Below are 22,836 nucleotides of genomic sequence, written 5' to 3'. Positions count from 1 at the left end.
TTATTCGAATTTCTGTAGATTTTATTTAAAGTTATAAAAATGTTCACATTGTAGAAAATCTTTTTCTGAATGTTCTTATATATTATATGCCTATATAATACTTTTATTTATTTCGTTTTTATTTTTCTTTGTCTAGAAAAATGTTTTTTTTAACTTCTTAGCCAGACCGGGCCAACTGGGCCGAAGCCCAGCCAGCCGGCCCAGCCCAGTCCCGTGCGCCGTCTCTCTCCCGAGCGGGAGACCTGCCGTCGCACGCCATCGTCGCCTCAACATCCGTGCCACCTCCGGACTCCGCGCCCGCCGCCTTTGCCCTGCCCCTCCTCCACGCAACACCTCGCCCCCTCCTCTATATAAGCCTGTGCCGCCGCCGCCCTCTCTCTCGCGCGCCGCTGCTTCTGCTGCATCCCGCCGCCGCCGCATCTCCCGCGCACCGCGCCGCGGCCGGACCTCCCGCAGCTCGCCGCCTCCCCTCGCCGCTCGCCTGCGCCACCGCGCCGCTCCCCGCGTTGCTCCTGCCCCTCGCCGCCGTTCCGTGCCGGAGCCGCCGCCTTGCCTCGCCCCGCTCGCCGGAGCCGCGCCGCCCTCGCCGGAGCTCGATCGGATCCGCCGCCGCCGGTTTATTCTCGCTAACCGGTATAAACCGCCGCTCGACCCGGTTTTTCTTTTCAATTTTTATTATTATTTTATTTCAATCGGTTTAGTTATTTAGGTTAGTTTAATTTGTGGACGTTCGTTCGTTAGGTTCGATAGCAAACGATTTCGTCCGTTAGCGTTCGGTAACGAACGCTCGCTATTTGGAATTTTCTTTTTATTTTTAGTTTTCTGCCAGGGACCCGTTTGTGAATATTTTATTTACAGAATAGTCCCTGTTCTTCAAACGATCACAACTTTTTACTCGTTAGTCCAAATCCAACGAAACCAACGCCCACTTCTTAGTTATGATCCCCTCTATCCAGTAAAACAACTTAACCATGTTTTTGAAAGTTTTAAAATTTGAATTAGAACAGATTTGAATTCAAACTTCTTTTGATCATAACTTGAATTTTATAACTCCGTTCGAGTTGATTCTTTTTGCAAATCGAATCTCTTGACCTAAACTTTCTGATAAGGCCAAATACACATAATTTTGGTACTGTTAGAAATTTTTTTATGTTGCAAAGAGTTATTTGCTTGGTTTTGATGCTTTCGGAAGTGTCTTGTTCGTTCTTCCCGATCTTTTGAGTGATTGCTTATGTGTGGTTACTATTGATTGCTTACGATAGATTGACCGGAGTGTGACAAGTAGACCTATCAAGAGTTACAAGTGCAAATCATCTTCATCAACAGTACAGGCAAGTTCACACTTTGATCATATCCCTTTCATACCCAGTTTTTATGCATTAGTTTCAACCCTCGAACACTGCATGGTTAGGACTTGATAACAAGTGGGTATTAGGAAGTAGTTGATGAGGTAGGAACCTATTTTCCCTGCATTCAAACCTTGGGAGTTACTACTACGTTATGCTTATACTGCTATGCTATGCTCATAGACGTGGTTTGGTTTGAGTGATTCATGACAGATGTGAGAGTTTTTATTAATGGTTAACTTAAGGTGGCTACTCTAATACACATCTGGGTGGAATGGTAGGGGCACCCTGGAGCACCCAGTGGTTTGCCCGGGCACCTGGAGAACCCAGTGCTTGCCCAAGGGGATCCCGCAGGACTCGTGTGATCACCCTATGGAATGCCACCCAGGCTCAAAGGGATCATAAGATTATTCATGCTAGAAACTTCTGTGTGCATCCACAAGCTATTATGGGCTCTAGCATAGTTGAGTAAGTTGCATGAGCTCTAGAAGAGGTGGATCAGCAGGTAGAGGGATGTAGGTTGGTATGGTCTGCCCGGAGTAAAGAGTTAATGTTTCTGAAAGACTGTGTCTCGGTCATCCGTTTCTCAAACACCCTGTAGTGCGAGAAAATTCAACGGAGGCGATCGAGTCTTGTGGGGAAAAGTGCGCAAACCTCTGCAGAGTGTACAATCTAATCATGGTTAGCCGTGTCCCCAGTTATGGACATCTTGAGTCTCTGGTACTTGGATTATCATATTGATCTCATCACGTTACTTAAATAATTTGTTGGGTTATAGATGTTAATTTGGGATTGAGTTGGAGGAACCTTCTCAATATTTTCAACCAACTTTGTAGTTAAATAAAATATATTCCTTCGGAGTAGGGAAAAATTGGCTTTTCGCAAAAACATTATAACCGTAGAGCTTTCCACCAGCCATATATGCATGTAGTGATAGTTATCATTCTTCATTAACCTATGGTGTGAATTTGCCAGTACATTCAATGTACTGACCCTTTGTGGCTGCAACGTCTCATGTTGCAAGAATCTTACGACGAGTAAGTGATACGTTAGGGTTATGATTTCTACACTCAACTTTGCCGTTGGTGTTGATGGGAATCCACAAACTTGTTGTTACTTCCACTATTTGGATTGAGGTAATAGTATTTTCGTTATTTTATACATGTGATTTACCTCTGTTATAAATCCTCGAGTACTGTGTGTGTCAGCATACCGATCCAGGGATGACACTTAAGCACAGAGACTTGACCGTCTGAGGTCGGGTCGCTACAACAAGGCTTGCCGGGCACATGGTGATGTGACACTAAGTGGTGCATTTAATGCGCTCTGTCCCGCCTGCAGAGTTAGGTATGATAGCACTATTTGCTATCTAATCAGTACACAATGACTTATTTGCCACTGTGGTAACCCCTTAATCTATAAAAGGAGGCCCATGGCAACCATAGAAAGGATTCGGACCTTTGTACACTCATACGCGCGTAGCCGCTCTCGCCTTGAGGCCACCCTGCCGGGCAAGAGCGCTGCGTTTTCCACCAATGTCCACCATCAATCCACCAAAGCAGGAGTAGGGTTTTATGCCTCACGGCGGCCGAAACCTGGGTAAAATTTCCCGCGTGATCTCTGTCGTGCTGTGCTATGCTTCTCCGCTCTTTGTGCAACATGCTCATCCCCCCGCCAAACCACAAAGGGGCTCATGGGCCCATAGGTGGTCGTGGTTTCCCACGACACCGGCATTCTCCCTCTTCATGCAAATCTTGTAAGATAAGAGAGAAAAGGCATAAGTATTGTACCACAATGTGTAATAATAGCCCATAATGCAATAAATATTAACATAAAAGCATGATGCAAAATGGACATATCAGGCTCGGGGGTTGTTCACTGGCTATGATGTACAAGTACTACACTATGATATAAGCAAAATGTCTTCGGACAAAAGCACGTGTTTGCGAGCAATTCCAAGCATGAAGGTTATCCGTGATACAAAAATAAAGAAGTATACCTCAAAGATCTTGACGAGGCCCTTGAAGACCCCGTGAATTTCGGCCTCTATGGACCGGAAGCCCTGCAGCGCCGCACAATTAGCGCGTGGTGCTCTCCCGCGATGGAGGAGCCCGCTAAGGCTACCTCATCTCCTCGGGCCATCCCGTGGTAACCCGCCCTGTGGCGAGAGGCGGGGGCGATACAAACTCTAAATCCAACACTGAGGTGCTGGGAACAAAGGCCTCCGGCTGTGGCCTTGGCGCCTGAGTTAGTCTTGGCTGGACCGATGTCCGGACCAGCCCTTCCTTGGTGACCTCGGGGACCTCGTCCCCTTGGCCCTATTTGGCCGAGGTTTTGACCTCGGCCTTGATGACCGGTACCTCGCCCCCCGTGGTGTTAAATAGGGGGCTGGACCAGATGTTGCTCCCCTCAGCCCCTCGAGAGCTGGAGGGGAAGCGGCGGGCTCGGGCGCCTTGCTGTCCATCGATAGCCCGCTTGAGGTGTCGCCGCTGAGGCATACCTTCACCGGACTGGATAAATAACCTTTATAAGTCTTATCTTGATGAACAAGCTTTTTTGAAGACCAAATCTGGTTACAACAAACATACCTTCGAGGTGCTGGCTTCATCCTCCCCAACTCAACAAGGTCATCATCCGACGTTGGAGAAGTTAGCCTTCTCTGGTAGAGCGGGCTTGCTGGCCGACTCGGCGAAAGCCTTACGCGACCTCTTCTGGCCTTTCTGCAGTGCTTCCGCCTCGGTGTCCTCGGACGCCGCCCTCTTCCCGTTAAGGGAGGGGTTCCCTTCCCCCGTGTCCTCCTCCACGCCATCCTCATGGGCAGAGGAGGCGTGGGTCTCCTTGTATCAGGTAACCGAGGTCTCCCATGCCCATAGGCCCGCCCTACCCCTTGGAAGTTTTGACCCTTGGGGATCACCATGTGTGTCTCCTCGATTAAGAAGGCCGTGAGTAGCAGGGTCCTCTACCCCTCGGGCAGCAGCGCTGGGCACAACATTTGTTGCGACTTGGAGATCCACTTCTGCAAATATGAGAACAATTGTTTAGTCGAAGTATATAAGATTCAAAGAAACATGCAGTATAAAACCGTGTATTGGAAATTACCTCGGGGGCGTCGTGGCCGGCTTCAAAGCCGAGGTCCCTCCCTTGCGGAGCAAGATAATTCTCGGACGGCTTCAATAGCAGCTGATGCGGCTCGAAACTGCATCAGTATTTCCCCAAAGAGGAAGGGATGATGCAGTACAACTACGGTAGGTATTTCCCTCAGTTGTGAAACCAAAGTATCAATCCAGTAGAAGAACCAAGCAACACTATGCAAACGGTACCTGCACACAAAGAACAAATAGTTGCAACCCGACGCGTAAGATGGGTTGTCAATCCCTCCACGGTAAAAAGATAGATTGATTTGTGGTAGTTTGGATAAATAGATCTTGATAAAACGCAAAATAAAATAAGTAAAGAAAAAGTGCAGCAAGGTATTTTTGGGTTTTTGGAAATATAGATCTGAAAACAAATTTTGCAAAAGATAGATTGGAAAGCAAATATGATAAAATATATACCCGGGGGCCGTAGATTTCACTAGTGGCTTCTCTCGAGAAAATAGCACACGGTGGGTAAACAAATTACTGTTGGGCAATTGATAGAAGAACAAATAATTATGACGATATCCAAGGCAATGATCATGTATATAGGCATCACTTCCAAGATTAGTAGACCAACTCCTACCTGCATCTACTACTATTACTCCACACATCGACCGCTATCCAGCATGCATCTAGTGTATTAAGTTCATGGAGAAACGGAGTAATGCAATAAGAACGATAACATGATGTAGACAAGATCTATTCATGAAGGAATATACCCCATCTTTTTATCCTTAATAGCAATGATACATGTTGATAACCCATAAGTATAGGGGATCGCAACAGTTTTCGAGGGTAGAGTATTCAACCCAAATTATAGATTCGACACAAGGGGAGCCAAAGAATATTTGCAAGCATAACAGCTGAGTTGTCAATTCAACCACACCTGGAGATTAATTATCTGCAGCAAAGTGATCAGTAGCAAAGTAGTATGATAGTTTGGATAATAGTAGCAGCAATAATAGTAACGGTAACAGTGATAGCAGTGATTTTGTAGCAAGTGCAACAGTAACGATAGCAGTACTAACTTAGCAGAAACAATATAAGATTAATTCGTAGGCATTGGATCGGTGATTCGTTGGATGATATTCATCATGTGACAGTCATAACCTACGGCGATACGGCACTAGCTCCAGTTCATAAATATAATGTAGGCATGTATTCCGTAAATAGTCATATGTGCTTATGTGCATGAAATCTTTTGTCCTACCCTCCCGCAGCAGCAGGGTCCTATTGGAAACTAAGGGATATTAAGGCCTCCTTTTAATAGAGAACCGGAACAAAGCATGAACTCCTCAAACTATGGTCATCACCGGGAGTGGTCCCGACTATTGTCACTCTAGGGTTGCCGGATCATAACACGTAGTAGGTGACTATAACTTGCAAGATCGGATCTAGAACATGGATATAATGGTGATAACATAAACGATCAGAGCTGAAATCATGGCACCCAGGCCCAAAGTGACAAGCATTAAGCATGGCAAAGTCATAGGAACATCAATCTCAGACCATAGTGGATACTAGGGATCAAGCCCTAACAAAACTAACTAGATTACATGATGAATCTCATCCAACTCCTCACCGACCAGCGAGCCTACGAAGGAATTACTCACTTCTGGTGGGGAGCATCATGGAATTGGTGATGGAGAAGGGTTGGTGATGACGAAGATCCCCCTCTCCGGAGCCCCAAACGGACTCCAGATCTGGCCTCCCGATGAAGAACGGGAGGTGACGGCGGCTCCGTCTCGTGGAACGTGATAATTCTTTCTCCCTATTTTTTTTCTAGAAATATGTGATTTTATAGCATCGGTTTCAGGGTCTGCGAGGCCACCAGGTGGGGACAACCCACCTGGGTGCGCCTAGAGGGGGAGCGGGCCCTCGTGGGTTGTGCACACCCAAGTGCCCCCCCGGTGGTTCTTGGCTCCAGAAATTATCTTTTATTGTATTAAAAATCCTCGTAAAGTTTTGTTCAGTCCGAGAACTTTTATTTCTGCACAAAAACAACACCATGGTAGTTCTACTGAAAACAGCATCAGTCTGGGGTTAGTTCATTCAAATCATGCGAATTAGAGTCCAAAACAAGAGGAAAAGCGTTAGGAAAAGTAGATACGTTAGAGACGTATCAACTCACCCAAGCTTAAACCTTTGCTTGTCCTCAAGCAATTCAGTTGATAAACTGATAGTGAAAAAGAAAAACTTTTATGAACTATTTTGCTCTTGTTTGCATAAATAAGCTTAAACAGCACCCAGGTTTTCAGCCAATATTATAACTAACCATGTCGACAATAACTCTAAAAAATTATATTAACTCATATCAATGACATAATCAGCTAGCGAGAAATAATAAGATATCTCAAACAGCAACACGTTATCAAAACAACCATGATACAACATGACAATAGTGGTATCTCACTAGCCCTTTCTGAGATCGCGAAACATAAATGCAGAGCACCACAAAAGTTCAAGCAGCGACTAAACATTGTAATTCATGGTAGAAACGATCCAGTCATGATGCACCCAACATTAGCTACACACAATGCATAAGCATGACAGCAGTGCTCTCAGGTTTTGGCGCTTATTTTAGAAGGTGATGACACAACATAAAAGTAAATAGATAGTCCCTTCGTAGAGGGAAGCAGTGATTTGCAGAGGTGCCAGAGCTCAAGTTTTAAAACAGAGGTAAATGAAATTCTGAGAGGTGCACCCTTCTTGTTTACTTCACGACCATCAGTTAACAATATCTTCCATGCTAAACACATTAGTAGCGGTTCCCAAGCGATAAAGTAAATGTTATGACTCCGTAGGAGTTTTTGTTTGATTATTGTAAGCTCTTTTCTGTTTGCAGTTTGGGACTGGCAATCCCTATTACTGCCCATTTTCTCGTGCGATGGCGAGTGAATAAACACTCGACCTTAGAATAATCCGCTTAGCATGGAGGATATCGACTACCTCCTATCGTTCCATGAACGATCCAGGCACACAAAAAGGATATTTATTTGAAGTTTTTAGAGATGGCACATGCAAATTTACTTAGGACGGCATGGTAATTCCGCATATAGGTAGGTATGTTGGACTCATCTGGAATAACTTGGGTTTCAGGTTTTAGATGTACACGTAGAATTCCCACTTAGTACAGGTGAAGTCTAGCAAATAGGTTGAGAAGTGGCTAGCTAGAAAGCAACAACATTCATGAACATGCATTATGCATAAGTAACATTGGACACTAGCATGAGTAGGATACGAACACCATGAACATAAATATCATAGAGGCTATGTTGGTTTTGATTCAACTACATGCATGAACATGTGCCAAGTCAAGCCACTCGAACACTTAGAGGAGGATACCATATAATCATACTACATCACAATTGTTTTAACGCAATGTTGACATCCAAGATAAATCATTATCCACTCCCAGCTACTTATGCATGGCATGAGAAACTATAATCCCTAATTGTCATTGCAAACATGTTTAATCATAACTAGCTAAATCATGGATACTAGGTTAAACATATTTACAAAAACAGAACAAGTCAAGTTCATACCCGTTTCTCTCTGCCACGACCAGTTCATCAAATGTCATCATTATTGCCTTTCACTTGCACGACCGGATGATAAGAAAATAATAATAGTGCAAGAGTGTCATGGACTAAGCTAGAATCTGCAAACATTTTATTCAACAGGAGAAGGCAAGGTAAAATGGGCTCTTTGTTAGATCATCAATAATGCATATGAGAGCCACTCAGCATTTTCATCATGGTCTTCTCCTCGGTATGACTCAATAAAAGAAAGAAGTTCAGAGAAACACACTGAAATATTTTTGGAGTTTTTGGTTTTAACTGAAAGAAGCAAATAAAAGGGAAAAGCAAAAACGATAAAAACTATTTACACGGGAAAGCTCCCAACAAGCAAAAGAAGAATAAGGAAATATTTTTGGATTTTCTTTTTAGTGCTACACCTAACTACCCTAGAAAGAAAAAGCAAAAAGAAGCTGGAAATATTTTTGGATTTTCTCAAAGTTTTTCAAACACACAAGAAGAAAGCAAGAAAATGAATTAAGCATGGCTAATAAAATGAAAAAGTGTGGACACCGACAACTGGAATGAAATGTGTGAACATGAATGTAATGTCGGTGGAAATACGTACTCCCCCAAGCTTAGGCTTTTGGCCTAACTTGGTAATCACCAGTCGTAGAAGCCATGAGGTCCTATGTTGAAGTGTCGAGGTTTAGGCACCTGAGGATCCCACTGCTGAGGCTCCTCCTGTGCTGCAGCCTGGTTGTTCCGGTAAGCAACAATGTCCTCAGGAATAATCCTGCATCTGTGCCTGGCAATATGATCAAACCAAATAGGTGCATGCAGTGGAATAATATCACGTGTTTTCTCACTGAAAACTAAATTATAACAGATAGGAATATCAGGATAATCTACAGCAATAAACTATTGGTGTTCCATAGCCGAGCGATCTAGGTAAACCTTGGGCAAAGGGTAATCATGCTAGCGTATTTGAATGTTAAAGTGAGTCGCCAAGCGAGTAGCGTAAATGCCACCATGTATTTTTCCCTTGGATCTGTTAATGTGAAGGCGACATGCCACAATAGCTCCCAAGCTATAAGTGATGTCGCCGTAAAGTGCACGGCGTAAAACAGCAAAGTCTAGGGCACTGAGTGCACCCACCTTCTCTCTAGCAAGCAAGCACTTTGTAATGAAAAGAGCAAAATAATGTACAACAGGAAAATGCAAGCTAGTAGCGATGACACCCGATACCCCTCTCTCATCCCCCACTGTCGGAGTACAGTAAAAACCATCAAACTCTGCGGGCCTAGGCTCAGCTAAAGTACCATCACAAGGAAGCATGCAAATGTCACAAGAGTTAGTACGCGGTATCTGATGGGTTTCAGCATATAAATTAAACTGCACCTCAGGGGGATTATTCCTAGAATGGAAATGAAAATTTTGCACAAAGGAATTTGTGAGGAGATGATACTGTTCACATTCAGCGGCGATGAAGTCGGTGAGGCCAGCATTAGCAGCATATTGTGCAAACTCTTGGAGGATTCCGGCCCCTTCCATGAACGGGGTATGCAGCCATTCACACGGTCGTAGCTCCGCCAATCTCCGGGTGCAGAGATCACTATCAGATGACTCCCCAATCACTCCCTTGGAGTTCTTCTTGGAAGCAAACTTCCTAAAGATACTCATGTTTTTCTATGAACAAAAATTCTAAAAAATTTAGTCCCTAAATTTTTTCTCAACAAAACTTTACAAGATTGGTAGCAACTACTCATAGGGATGCATAGAGGCCATAGCAAGCATTCAAACCACTTTAAACTCTAAGAATTCAACATGCAAGCTAATCTACAGCAGCACCAAGAGTAACTAATTATTCAAAATATAAACCACTAAAGCAAAAACTAATTGGACAAATGGATGAGTCACATACCAAGCAACAATCCTCCGAAACAGTTTCGGAAACAGAGCTTCGAGCAAAAGATTGAAATCCGCGGGTTTGAGAGCAAGAACACGAGAGAGAGAGAGAGAGAGAGAGAGAGAGCAATGGTGATTTTTTTCTGGAGGTAGGTGATGATGTGGGATGAAGAGATAAGTGAGGGGGCCCACGTGGGGACCACAATCCACCAGGGTGCGCCTGGGGGTCCTGGCGCGCCCAGGTGGGTTGTGCCCACCTAGTGCACCTCCCTCTGGTATTATTTGCACACAAAATTCTTAAATATTCAGAAAAAATTCGTGTTAAAATTTTAGAGCATTCTGAGAACTTTTATTTTTGGGTAATTTTTATATTGCACGGGAAAATCAGAAAACAGACAAAACATGGCATTTTATTTTATTTAACTAATAAAGACAGAAAACAAAAGGTTGGGACAGAAGGTAGTGCTCACTAAATTCATCAACCTCATACCTCTCAAAAATGATCCATTAGTAAGGTTGATCAAGTCTTATTAACAACCACTTTCGATTAGCATGAAATCGAAGAACTTTCATAAATCACTAAGTTACCACAATGAGGATGTGAATATCCCCAACAATAAGCATTTCATATTTCTTTTTGACAGTAGGTAGAGGTAGTTGAAAACTTCCAATAGTGATTGTCGGAGATTTTTCAATAACATTAATACCATTCACTTGGAATTGTTTCTTCAGAAAGTGCACTGTATGCTCATTACCATTGATATGAAAAGTGACCTTGATTTTATTGCAATTAATAACATCCCCTGCAGTATTCAAGAAGGGTCTACCAAGGATAATCGACATGTTGTCGTCCTCGGGCATCTCAAGTATAACAAAGTCAGTCAAAATAGTAACATTAGCAACAACAACGGGCACATCCTCGCAAGTACCGATAGGTATGGCAGTTGATTTGTCAGCCATTTGCAAAGATATTTTAGTAGATGTGAGTTTATTCAAATCTAGTCTTTTATATAAAGAGAAAGGCATAACACTAACACCAGCTCCCAAATCACAGAAAGTAGTTTTCACATAGTTTCTTTTTATGGAGCAAGGTATAGTTGGAATTCCCGGATCTCCAAGTTTTTTAGGTACTCCATCTTTGAAAGTATAATTTGCAAGCATGGTGGAGATTTCAGCTTCCGGTATTTTCTCTTATTGGTGATGATGTCTTTCATGTACTTTGCATAAGGAGGCATTTTAAGGATATCAGCAAGTGAGTACACAAAAAGACTGGCCTCAGCATTTCAGCAAAGCGTTCAAATTCTTCATCGTCTTTCTTTTTTGTTGACTCGAGTGGGAAGGGCATAGGCTTTTGAACCCATGGTTCTCTTTCCTTATCATGTTTTCTAGCAACAAAATCTCTTTTATCATATCTTCTATTCTTAGGTTGTGGGTTATCAAGATCAACTGCAGGTTCTATCTCAACATCATTGTCTGGTTCTTTGTTATTTGTTTGAGTATCTTCATGAACCTCATCATTATATTTTTCATTATCAGAAGGTGGGTGTTCATTACCAGATTGAGTTTTAGCATCAGAGATAGAAACTTCATTATCATTATCACGAGGTTTCTCTACTTCAGGTTCACTAGAGGCATGCAAAGGCCTATCATTTTTCTTCTTCTTTATCTTTTTAGAAGGACTACGTGCATCAGTGTTAATTCTTTGAGAGTTTTGTTCAATTATTTTTGGGTGTCCCTCAGGATAAAGTGGTTCGTGAGTCATCCTACCTCCTCTAGTCATTACTCTAACAACATGATTATTGATATTATTATTCATTTCATCAAGCAATTCTCTTTGAGATTTAGCAACTTGTTCTAACTGAGTTTGAACCATGGAAGCATGCTTCCCTACACCTCTAACATTATTCGAGATTCTAAATAACAAGTCACTCAAGCGAGCAACCATATCAGAATTGTATTTCAATTGTTTCATAACATTTGCGTTGAAGTGATCTTGCTTTCTAATATAATTCTCAAACTCATAAAGGCATTGGCTAGGGTGCCTATTGTCAGGATTATCATTATCATTGAATTCCATTAGAGAATTTACCTCTACCACCTTAGGTAGTGGTGGTGTATCAAGCCCATGTATTTCTTCAATAAGAGGTAAATTTTTAACATCCTCAGCTTTAATACCTTTTTCCTTCATAGATTTCTTTGCCTCTTGCATATCTTCAGGATTGAGATATAAGATACCCCTCTTCTTCGGAGTGGATTTAAGCGGTGGTTCAGGGAGAGTCCAATCATCATAATTTTTAATATGTTGTTCAATAATTCTTCAGCTTGCCTACTAGTTCGTTCCCTAAAAACACAACCAGCACAACTATCTAGGAAGTCCCTAGAAGCATCGGTTAGTCCATTATAGAAGATATCAAGTATTTCATTTTTCTAAAGAGGATGATCAGGAGAAGCATTAAGCAATTGGAGTAGCCTCCCCCAAGCTTGTGGGAGACTCTCTTCTTAATTTTGCACAAAGTTAAATATTTCCTATAAGGCAGCTTCTTTCTTATGAGCAGGAAAATATTTTTCAGAGAAGTAATAAATCATATCCTGGGGACTACACACACAACCAGGAGCAAGAGTATTGTACCAAGCTTTAGCATCACCCTTTAATGAGAACAAAATAATTTGAGAATATAGTAATAGAAAATTTTCTCATCATGAGAAAATAGGGTGGCTACGTCATTCAACTTAGTAAGATGTGCCCCAACACTTTCAGTTTCATAACCATGGAAAGGATCAGATTCAACCAAAGTAATCAACTCTGGGTCGACAGAGAATTCATAATCCTTATCATCAATAAAGATAGGTGAAGTAGCAAACTTAGGATCATGTTTCATTTTAGCATTTAGAGATTTTTCTTTATACTTGCATAATAATTTCTCTAGATCATCTCTATCCTTACAAGCAAGAATATCTCTAGTTGCCTCCTCACCCATAACATAACCTTTCGGTACCTTTGGCAAATCATATCTAGGAGGGCTAGTTCTAGTAGGTGTTTCAAGATTTCCAGTTTCAAGCTCATCATCAGTTTCAACAATATCATGTTGTGTTACTCTGGCAATTTGTTCATCAAGAAATTCACCTAGTGGCACATCATCATCAAGCAAGGTACTGGCATCATCATAAGCATCATTCATAGCAGAAGTAGCATCATCAATAACTTGCGACATATCAGGATTGATAGCATGTGGTGGTGTTGCAAGTTTACTTATAACAGAAGGTGAATCTAAAGCGGAGCTGGATGGCAGTTCCTTACCTCCCCTCGTCTAAGAGGGAAAAATCTTAGTCTTAGCATCCTTCAGATTCTTCATAGTGATAAATTGATAATAATCCCAAGTGACTCAACAAATATAGCTATGCTCCCCGACAACGACGCCAGAAAAAGGTCTTAATAACCCACAAGTATAGGGGATCACAACAGTTTTCGAGGGTAGGGTATTCAACCCAAATTTATAGGTTCGACACAAGGGGAGCCAAAGAATATTTGCAAGTATTAGCAGCTGAGTTGTCAGTTCAACCACACCTGGAGATTAATTATCTGCAGCAAAGTGATCAGTAGCAAAGTAGTATGATAGGTTGGATAATAGTAGCAGCAGTAATAGTAACGGTAACAGTGATATCAGTGATTTTGTAGCAAGTGCAACAGTAACAATAGCAGTAGTAACTTAGCATAAACAACATAAGATTAATTTGTAGGCATTGGATCGGTGATTCGTTGGATGATATTCATCATGTGATAGTCATAACCTAGGGCGATACGGCACTAGCTCCAGTTCATAAATATCATGTAGGCATGTATTCCGTAAATAGTCATACGAGCTTATGGAAAGAACTTGCATGACATCTTTTGTCCTACCCTCCCGTGGCAGGGGGGTCCTATTGGAAACTAAGGGATATTAAGGCCTCCTTTTAATAGAGAACACAAACAGAGCATTAACACATGGTGAATACATGAACTCCTCAAACTACGGTCATCACCGGGAGTGGTCCCGACTATTCTCACTCCGCGGTTGCCAGATCATAACACGTAGTAGGTGACTATAACTTGCAAGATCGGATCTAGAAAATGGATATGATGGTGATAACATAAACAGTTCAGATCTGAAATCATGGCACCCGGGCCCAAACTGACAAGCATTAAGCCTGGCAAAGTCATAGCAACATCAATCTCGGAACATAGTGGATACTAGGGATCAAGCCCTAACAAAACTAACTAGATTACATGATGAATCTCATCCAACTCCTCACCGACCAGCAAGCCTACAAAGGAATTACTCACTCCCGGTGGGGAGCATCATGGAATTGGTTATGGAGAAGGGTTGCTGATGACGAAGATCAAAGATCCCCCTCTCCGGAGCCCCAAACGGACTCCAGATCTGGCCTCCCGATGAAGAACAAGAGGTGACGGCGGTCCGTCTCGTGGAACGCGATAATTCTTTCTCCCTGACTTTTTCTGGAAATATGTGATTTTATAGCATCATACTACTGGAATCAGGATCTTTGCCGTCAGCCAGCTGAAGGCAAAGAAGGACTTTGCCATCAGCTTACATAAAACAGAAGGCAAAGAAAGAGCTGACGGCAAAGATCATGTTTGCCGTCAGCCAGATCTTTGTCGTCCGCTAGCGGACGGCATAGAAGCTTTGCCGTCCGCTAGCAGACGGCAAAGAAAGAGGGTGTGGCCCACTCACGAGAGCCACCTAATGGCCACTTTCTTTGCCGTCTCCTAGCAGACGGCAAAGCATCTTTGCCGCCAGCTCGCAGATGGCAAAGAAAGTGACCAAACTAACGTCCGTTAGGTAGGCTCTTTGCCGTCTGCTAGGAGATGGCAAAGAACCGTGCCCTAACTAAAATGCCAACGACGCCCTTGCCCCATCTCTCTGTCCTCTCTCTCTCTCTCTCTCTCTACGCCCAATGCCCGAGCTGCCGCCACCCCGCCCCCGTGCCGCCGCCGCCCCGCGCCATCCCGTCGCCGTGCCGCCACTGCCGCCCTAGCGAACCCCTCCTCCGCCTCGCGCCACCCTTGTCGACGCCGCACCCGACCCCGACGCCGTCACCGTCGACTCCCCGGCCCGGCCCCTCCCCCGAGAAGGTCGCCCAACCCCCTCTGCCTCCGACCTCGACCCCGGCTATCGCTAACACCGAGGTGCGCCACCCCTCCCTCTCCTCCATTATCTCTCTCTCTCTCTCTCTAACTGGTCTCTCTGCCGATCGAAGCTACGTAGGCGCAGATCAACGAGGAGGAGAAGGGCGCCCCCTCCTCCACCCGGCCGCCCCGGCGCCCCTCCCCTCCACCACCGCGGCCGCCCCGTCGATCCGGCGCCCCCTCCTCCACCCGGCCGCCCTGGCGCCCCTCCAACGTCGACTTCAGGCTGCTGCAAAAGATGGGATCCAAGTCCGGCAAGGGCCTCGGCAAGAACGAGCAAGGTTTCTTTCTTTCCTCTGTTCTCACCTGCTTGTTTACCCTCTCTCTATGTTCGATTCAGTTCAGTGGTTCGACATGTGGTTCTGTCAAGTGTTGTCATCACTCCGTCGTCATCTTGTTCGAGCTCATCAGTTAGCAATTCGTTTGAAAAATTGACAAGATTGGTAGAATCAATATCCCAAGAAGTATAGCAAGAGGCTGTTGTTGATGCCGCATCCGCATGACCGATGGTGCCAATGTCGATTGTGCTGGTTTTGTTAGCTAACTGGCTGACCACCATGTTAGTTTCCTTGGCTGTGGTTTTGATGAATTTTATAAGCTTGTGTTTTTTAAGTTTTGATTTACATTTAGTTTACTTTAGGTTTAGTTTAGGTTAAGAAGAAAGATGAAAAAAATAAGAAGAGAAAAAGAAGAAGAGGAAGAAGAAGAAGTGGACGAAGAAGAAGAAGTGGAGGAAGAAGAAGTGTATTTTTCTCAAGTGCACTGCTTGTTTTCCAGTTTGTTTATGTCTGTTTTTTTTCAGTTTCATGTAGCCGGCAAGAGATTGTGTGAAATTGCCATGTTGTAGGTAAACACTGCCACACTTAGAATAAAAATGAGGATAACACACTTGATTTAGAACGGTTCGTGTAGAAAACTGCCATGGACCACAATGTCAAATCTGCTTTGTTCCTGAAATTTTTGCCATGTCACCTAGTAAATTTCCGTGTAGTGGAATGAGAGTAGTTCCGCGGGGGTTTATGGCTGATTTACAAATTGAACCATATAGGCATGGTGAGGATATATATTCTCTTTCATTTGATGATCAAGAATATATTGAATAACATGCTACTAATAAATCTTGTTCTCAGCTCTAGTATGTCAACCTAGAGCCACCTAAAATATGCTTTGTTTTTTAGATTACTATGCTCCGTTTTTCAACATTTTCAGTTTCCTTTCATGTCTAAAAAATCCCTAGTTTTGAAGGGTGCCAATTGCCATTGCCAACTAACCTACGAAATTAATTAAGTGTTGTTGATGTTGTTGAGCACAAGTGCATTGCTTTTTTTTCTCAGTTTTCTTTCATGTCTAAAAACTTGGCTCTGTTCCAACTATTGCCAACTAACCTACCAAATTAATTAATTGCAGTTGATTATCTTCTGCTCAAAACATCTACTGTTGTAATGTTATAGGATAATGTTGTAAGGGTAGTAATTGGTCTCCTCTTTTGCTTATCAGAGATAGGGGGAGGCCGCCACCGCAGGCTGCGCTCTGCCACACCGGAGTACGACTTGGAAGGTTTTGAGTTCTTCACGGTCATACTTGAGAATTCCTCCAGGAGGCAGGTATATAAAAGGAGAGATCTCCCCTTCACCCATCTCTTTATCATAACTCTGATGTTTGCTACATCACTCCTAGACCCACGTTGCAGAGGCTGCCTGACACTTTTATGGAGATGCTGGACGGCCATCGGCCAAAGAATGTGAAGCTGCAACAGGCTGGCAGCGAGCTTTACAGGCTTTGGGACGTGGAGGTGGTGATCAGGAATGACCACATGTACATGTGTCGTGGCTGGGAGCACTTCGTCCGTGCCTACGACCTGCGGCACGGGTACTTCCTTGTCTTCAGGTACGACGGCGACGCCATGCTCACCATGAAGGTGTTCAACACGACTATGTGCCGCATGCGCTACCAGGACGACGACGATGCTAGTACGCTCTGCCTCTTCTTCCTCTCCATTTGGCTTTGTCTCACACTGATTGTTAAAAAAACTTTGTTGCATTTGTTCAGGCAATTGGAGCAGCAGAAGCGACTTTGGCTACAGCAAAAGCAGCAGCGAGTCTGGCTACAGTAAAAGTAGCAGCGAGGATGATCCGAAATGGAGTGGGGAAGAAGAGCAGCAGAGTGGGGATGAGGAGGCGAAGCCTATTATGTCTGACGATGACCTCGTGATGGTGGTGGCTGACGATGGCCAAGCAATGGTGGTGACTGACGATGGGCAAGAGATGGTGGTGGCTGACGATGACCTAGCGATGGTGTTGCCTGAAGATGGCCTCGCAATGGTGGTGGTGACTGACAATGACCTCGCGATGGTGGTGGCGCCGGCGATCCCACAGTCGGGCGACATGACCATGCTAGTTGTGGTAGAAGAGTACATCCCACTGCCTCGCCACTCTAAGCGCATTAGGATGATGAAGGAGAAGGAGAAGAAGGAGGAGTGAAGTATGTCAGGTATGTCAGACATACTTGATATACCTGACATATATGATCTGACATACCTGACATACTTCACTTAGTATGATCTATACTTAGTCTCCAAAATGATCTATACTTAACTTTGTTTCCTCCGAAATGAGCTAGTTAGCTCTAATATGCTAAGTTATCTCTAATATGCTTAGTTACCTAGGTTTGCTCAATAATGACATACACTTAGCTTACTTATGTAAAAAAAATGGCATAATTAGCTTACTTAGGTTTGAAATGGCATAACAATCTTGGTAACCTCATACATGTCATATAGTTAGCTTATTTTCCTCGAAAATGACATAATAAGCCTAATTAGCTCCAAAATGATCAATTTTACCTAAGTTAGCTCCAAAATGACCTAAGTTAGCTCTAAAATGCTAAATTAGCTCTAATATGCTTAGTTACCTGGGTTAGATCAAGAAAAACCTTTACTTAGCTTACTTTTGTCAAAAATGGCATAATATGCTTAGTTAACTAAAAATGGCATAATTAGCTAGGTTAGCTCCAAAATGACCAATTTTACCTAGGTTAGCTCCAATATGATCCATTTTACCTAGGTTAGCTCCCAAATGACCAAGTTTACCTAGGTTAGCTCCAATATGACCCATTTTACCTAGGTTAGCTCCAAAATGACCTATTTACCTAGCTTAGCTTTGAAATGACCTACGCACTTAGCATTTTTACCTAGCTTACTTAGAAGAAGAACATAAAGAAGAGGAGAGGAGAAAAAGAAAGAGAAGATAAATTCTTCTTCTTCTTTTTCTTCTTCCTTTTCTTCTTTTTCTTCTAGCTAGTCTTCTTCTTGTTCTTGTTGTTCTTCTTCTTCTAACTTTCATCTTTCCCAATTTGCAGATTGCTTTAGTGAGGAAGCTTGCATTGATGGAGTGTACTCTTCTACTTGTGCTTCCTTTTTGTTTATGGAAACTTGTTGGAAACTTCTTTTCGATATGTATGTATATATGGATATGTTGTTGGAAACTTCTTTTGGATATGTATGTAGATATGGATATGTTGTTGGAAATCATTGTATGTTGGATATGTTGTTGGAAACTTGTATGTTTCTTATGTTGTTCAAAACTTATTGTTGGTATGCTTGTTGAAATTATTTTGAAATGTGTGTGTGTGTGTGTGTGTGTGTGTATATCTATATATATATATCTGTGAAATTCTGTCAAATTGAATGAATTTAAGAAAAAACAGGGGCTATACAGGCACTTTGCTGTCTGCTAGCAGACGGCAAAGAGCTTTGTCGTTAGCCAACTGACGGCAAAGCCGCCACGTGACAGCTACCTGTGCACCCTGGGGGCACTTGGCTGGCCTATATGGTTTCTTTGCCGTCTACCAGTAGATGGCAAAGCACGCCGTTAACCCCTTAACGGCCCTAAGCTGCCACGTGTGCCGTCCAGGTCCTTTGTCGTCTACTGGCGGACGGCAAAGACCATTTCATCTTTGCCTTCCGCCAGTAGACGGCAAAGAGCCCTTCGCCGTAACCTATTCAGCCATGGCATATGACAAAGTGCCTGATTCCTGTAGTGTCGGTTTCAGGGTCTGCGGGGCCACCAGGTGGGGACAACCCACCTGGGCGCACTTGGAGGGGGGCGCGCCCTAGTGGGTTGTGCCCACCCAGGTGCCCCCCTCTGGTGGTTCTTGGCTCCAGAAATTATCTTTTATTGTATAAAAATACTCGTAAAGTTTCGTTCCATTCCGAGAACTTTTATTTCTGCATAAAAAACAACACAATGGTAGTTCTGCTGAAAACAGCATCAGTCTGGGTTAGTTTCATTCAAATCATGCAAATTAGAGTCCAAAACAAGAGGAAAAGCGTTCGGAAAAGTAGATATGTTGGAGACGTATCACATGCATGCCTCGCTACCCCTTCTGTCACTTGGTGAGGACACCGCAAGATCAAATCCATCACAAATCACCTCTTCCCATTGCAAGAAAATCAATCTAGTTGGCCTAACTAAACCAAAGGTTCGAAGAAGAAATACGAGGCTATAAATAATCATGCATATAAGAGATCAAATAAGTCTCAAATAATATTCATGGATATAGATCTGATCATAAACTCAAACTTCATCGGATCCCAACAAACACACCGCACAAAGTCATTACATCATATAGATCTCCAAGAGACCATTGTATTGAGAATCAAAAAGAGAGAAGAAGCCATCTAGCTACTACCTACGAACCCGTAGGTCTATAGTTAACTATTCATGCATCATCGGAGAGGCACCAATGAGGAGGATGAACCCCTCTGTGATCGTATTCCCCTTCGGCGGAGTGCGGGAATAGGGCTCTAGATTGGATCTCGTGGTTCCAGAACTTGCAGCGACTGGAATTGTGTTTCTTCGGCTCCCCTAGGGTTTGTGGAATATTTGGGTATTTATAGAGCTGAGATGCAGTGGAGGAGACCTCATTGGCCCTACAACCCATCAGGGCGCGTCAGGGGCCTCTGGCGCGCCCTGCTGTCTTGTGGGCCCCACGGGGCCCCCAGGTGCTTTCTTGGCTCCCAAGTTGTCTTCTGGTCCAAATAAATCTCCAAAAAGTTTCGCTGTGTTTGGACTCCGCTTGATAGGGATATTCTGCGAAGCAAAAAACAGCAACTGGCACTTGGCACTGTGTCAATAGGTTAGTCCCAAAAAATGATATAAAGTTGCTATAAAATGACTGTAAAACATCCAAGATTGATAATATAACAACATGGAACAATCAAAAATTATAGATACGTTGGAGACGTATCTACAGCATCCACATTCTGGCCAAGGTGGAATGGAAGAAGTGGTGTATGGGCACCGCATCCTCAGGCTTATATGCCCACATTGGGGTAGCTCGAGATTGGAGCGGCAGGACACGGCGGTGGAGCATGACGTTTACCGCATCCACTAGCTGGAGGTTCTTCTTGTCTGTCCAGAACTGTATCTTCTTAGCGCCTTCGCCTCCTCTGGGTTCCCCCAGCCCATGCCCTTCTTCTTCCAGGATACAAGCTTCTTCGGAGGGCCAGCCGAAAATTCCGGGACCTCGGCTTGGCCAGCAGCGAGCGGCTCAGTGATGTAAAACCACTCGCGATGCCACTCCTTAATGGTCTCCACGAAGGTGCCTTTGAACCAGCCCACCTTCTTGCTAATCATCGTGCCCCCGCACTCTGCGAGCTCGGAGCCCCTGGACTTCGGCTTGATGCCGGAGATCTTCAGTCACAATCCAAAATGCGGCTCGATGCGGAGGAAGGCCTCGCAGATTATGATGAAGGAGGCGAGGTGGAGAATGGAATTTGAGGCTAGGTGGTGGAAATCTAGCCCATAGTAAAACATGATCCCGCGCACAAAAGGGTGCAGCGGGAACCTCAGACCTCTTATGAGGTGGGGGATGAAGACTACCCTCTCCCCAGGGTTGGGAGCGGGTACTTGCTGCCGCGGATCCGACACGCGGGTGTTGATCTCAGTGGGGATGTACCCCACGCTGCGCAGCTCTAGGATAGTGCCCTCCATGATGGAGGAGCCGGCCCAGTGGCCCTTGAGGTTGGCGTCCTCCATGGCTAGGGGTCGAGGCGGAGGCGCGCTGCAGAAACAAGATGAATTCGGGATGGGATCTGGGTGCTGGAGCTTGAGAGGCAGCAGGTAGGAAGGAATGGGAGTGTACCTGAGGCGCAGAAGGACTCACAGCCGAGCTATGTTCGGTGTCAGCTAGAGGCTGATGATGGAGAAGTTCGCTTCCCACCCGCCACCCACTTCATAGCCACTGTCGAGGACTTAACCGATGTGCTTGATTATGGCTCCGAAGACATCGACGGTATGGACGACGATGCCGACAAGGAGCAAGGCCAAGACCTACCATTCACTAGACGTTGGACGGCCACCTCTTCGTACGATGTGTACATGGTTGACACACCTAAAAAAGCTAGCGACGATGACAAAGAAGACCCAGTTGCGAATAAACCTTCTGAAACACAGTCCAAGCGCCGGCGCCCTAAATGCCGTTCTAAGTCACGTCGCTCAAAGGACAGCAACACTGGCACCGGAGAAAATAGTACTCCGAACGACGCCGAAAACAATGAAGACCCTGTTGGAGCAACATCCGAACAGGAGGAACAAGACAATGGGCAAGTTAACCCTGATGAACACGCCATGCCCAACAACCCGGATGATGATAGTTACCGTCCACCCTCCGAGGATGAGGAGATCCTCGGCAACGAGGATTTCATCATGCCTGAGGCACCCCTCGAGCAGGAGCGCTTCAAGCGCCAGCTAATAGCTACTACAAGAAGCCTGAAGAAAAAGCAGCAGCAGCTTCAAGCTGATCAAGACCTACTCATTGACAGATGGACTGATGTCGTGGCAGCCGAAGAATACGGCCTCAAGCGTCTAGCCAAAAGTTACCCGAAACGCAGACTGCTACCTCAGTTCGATGAGGAGGCACCAGAGCCCATACCTCCCTCGCGCAATGCGGAATGACCACCACGCGATCGGGATAGTGCGGCGGACCGACCACCTCGCGGTCAGGATAAAACGGCAACTCAGGCCGAACAGCAGCCCGCCCCACCACCTCGTAAAAACAGAGACAAAAGAGCTCGGGACTATACATACGACCTTCGGCAGGACCTGGACAGTAGAGCAGGACACACCAGATCAATCTACGGATCGCGAGGGCGCCTTTCGACTCGTGATGATGGCTACCTATTCGGATGTGACAAACCTAGTCACGCCCGGGCCGATAACCGCAGGCGGACTTCATCGGAGGTGCGCCGCAACGCGACCCGATATAGAGGCGCCGCACACCCTCTCTGCTTCACAGATGAAGTACTGGATCATGAATTCCTTGAGGTGTTCAAGCCCGTCAATATTGAATCATACGACGGAACAACCGATCCCGCAGTATGGATCGAGGATTTTATTCTCCACATCCATATGGCCCGAGGAGACGATCTCCACGCCATCAAATACCTCCCACTAAAACTAAAAGGGCCAGCTAGACACTGGTTAAATAGCCTGCCTGAAAATTCCATCTGCAGCTGGGAGGACTTGGAAGAAGCTTTTCTTGACAACTTCCAAGGCACTTATGTCCGGCCACCAGACGCCGATGACTTAAGTCATATAGTTCAATAACCTGGATAATCTACCAAAAAAATTTGGACTAGGTTCCTAACCAAGAAGAACCAAATAGTTGACTATCCGGATGCTGAAGCCCTAGCGGCCTTTAAAAATAGCATCCGTGACGAATGGCTAGCCCACCACCTCAGC

Source organism: Aegilops tauschii, chromosome 7 (assembly GCF_002575655.3).
Source record: "Aegilops tauschii subsp. strangulata cultivar AL8/78 chromosome 7, Aet v6.0, whole genome shotgun sequence".
In the NCBI taxonomy this organism is placed as follows: Eukaryota; Viridiplantae; Streptophyta; class Magnoliopsida; order Poales; family Poaceae; genus Aegilops; species Aegilops tauschii.
The sequence above is the reverse complement of the archived record's forward strand: the minus strand, read 5'-3'. Positions refer to the sequence as shown.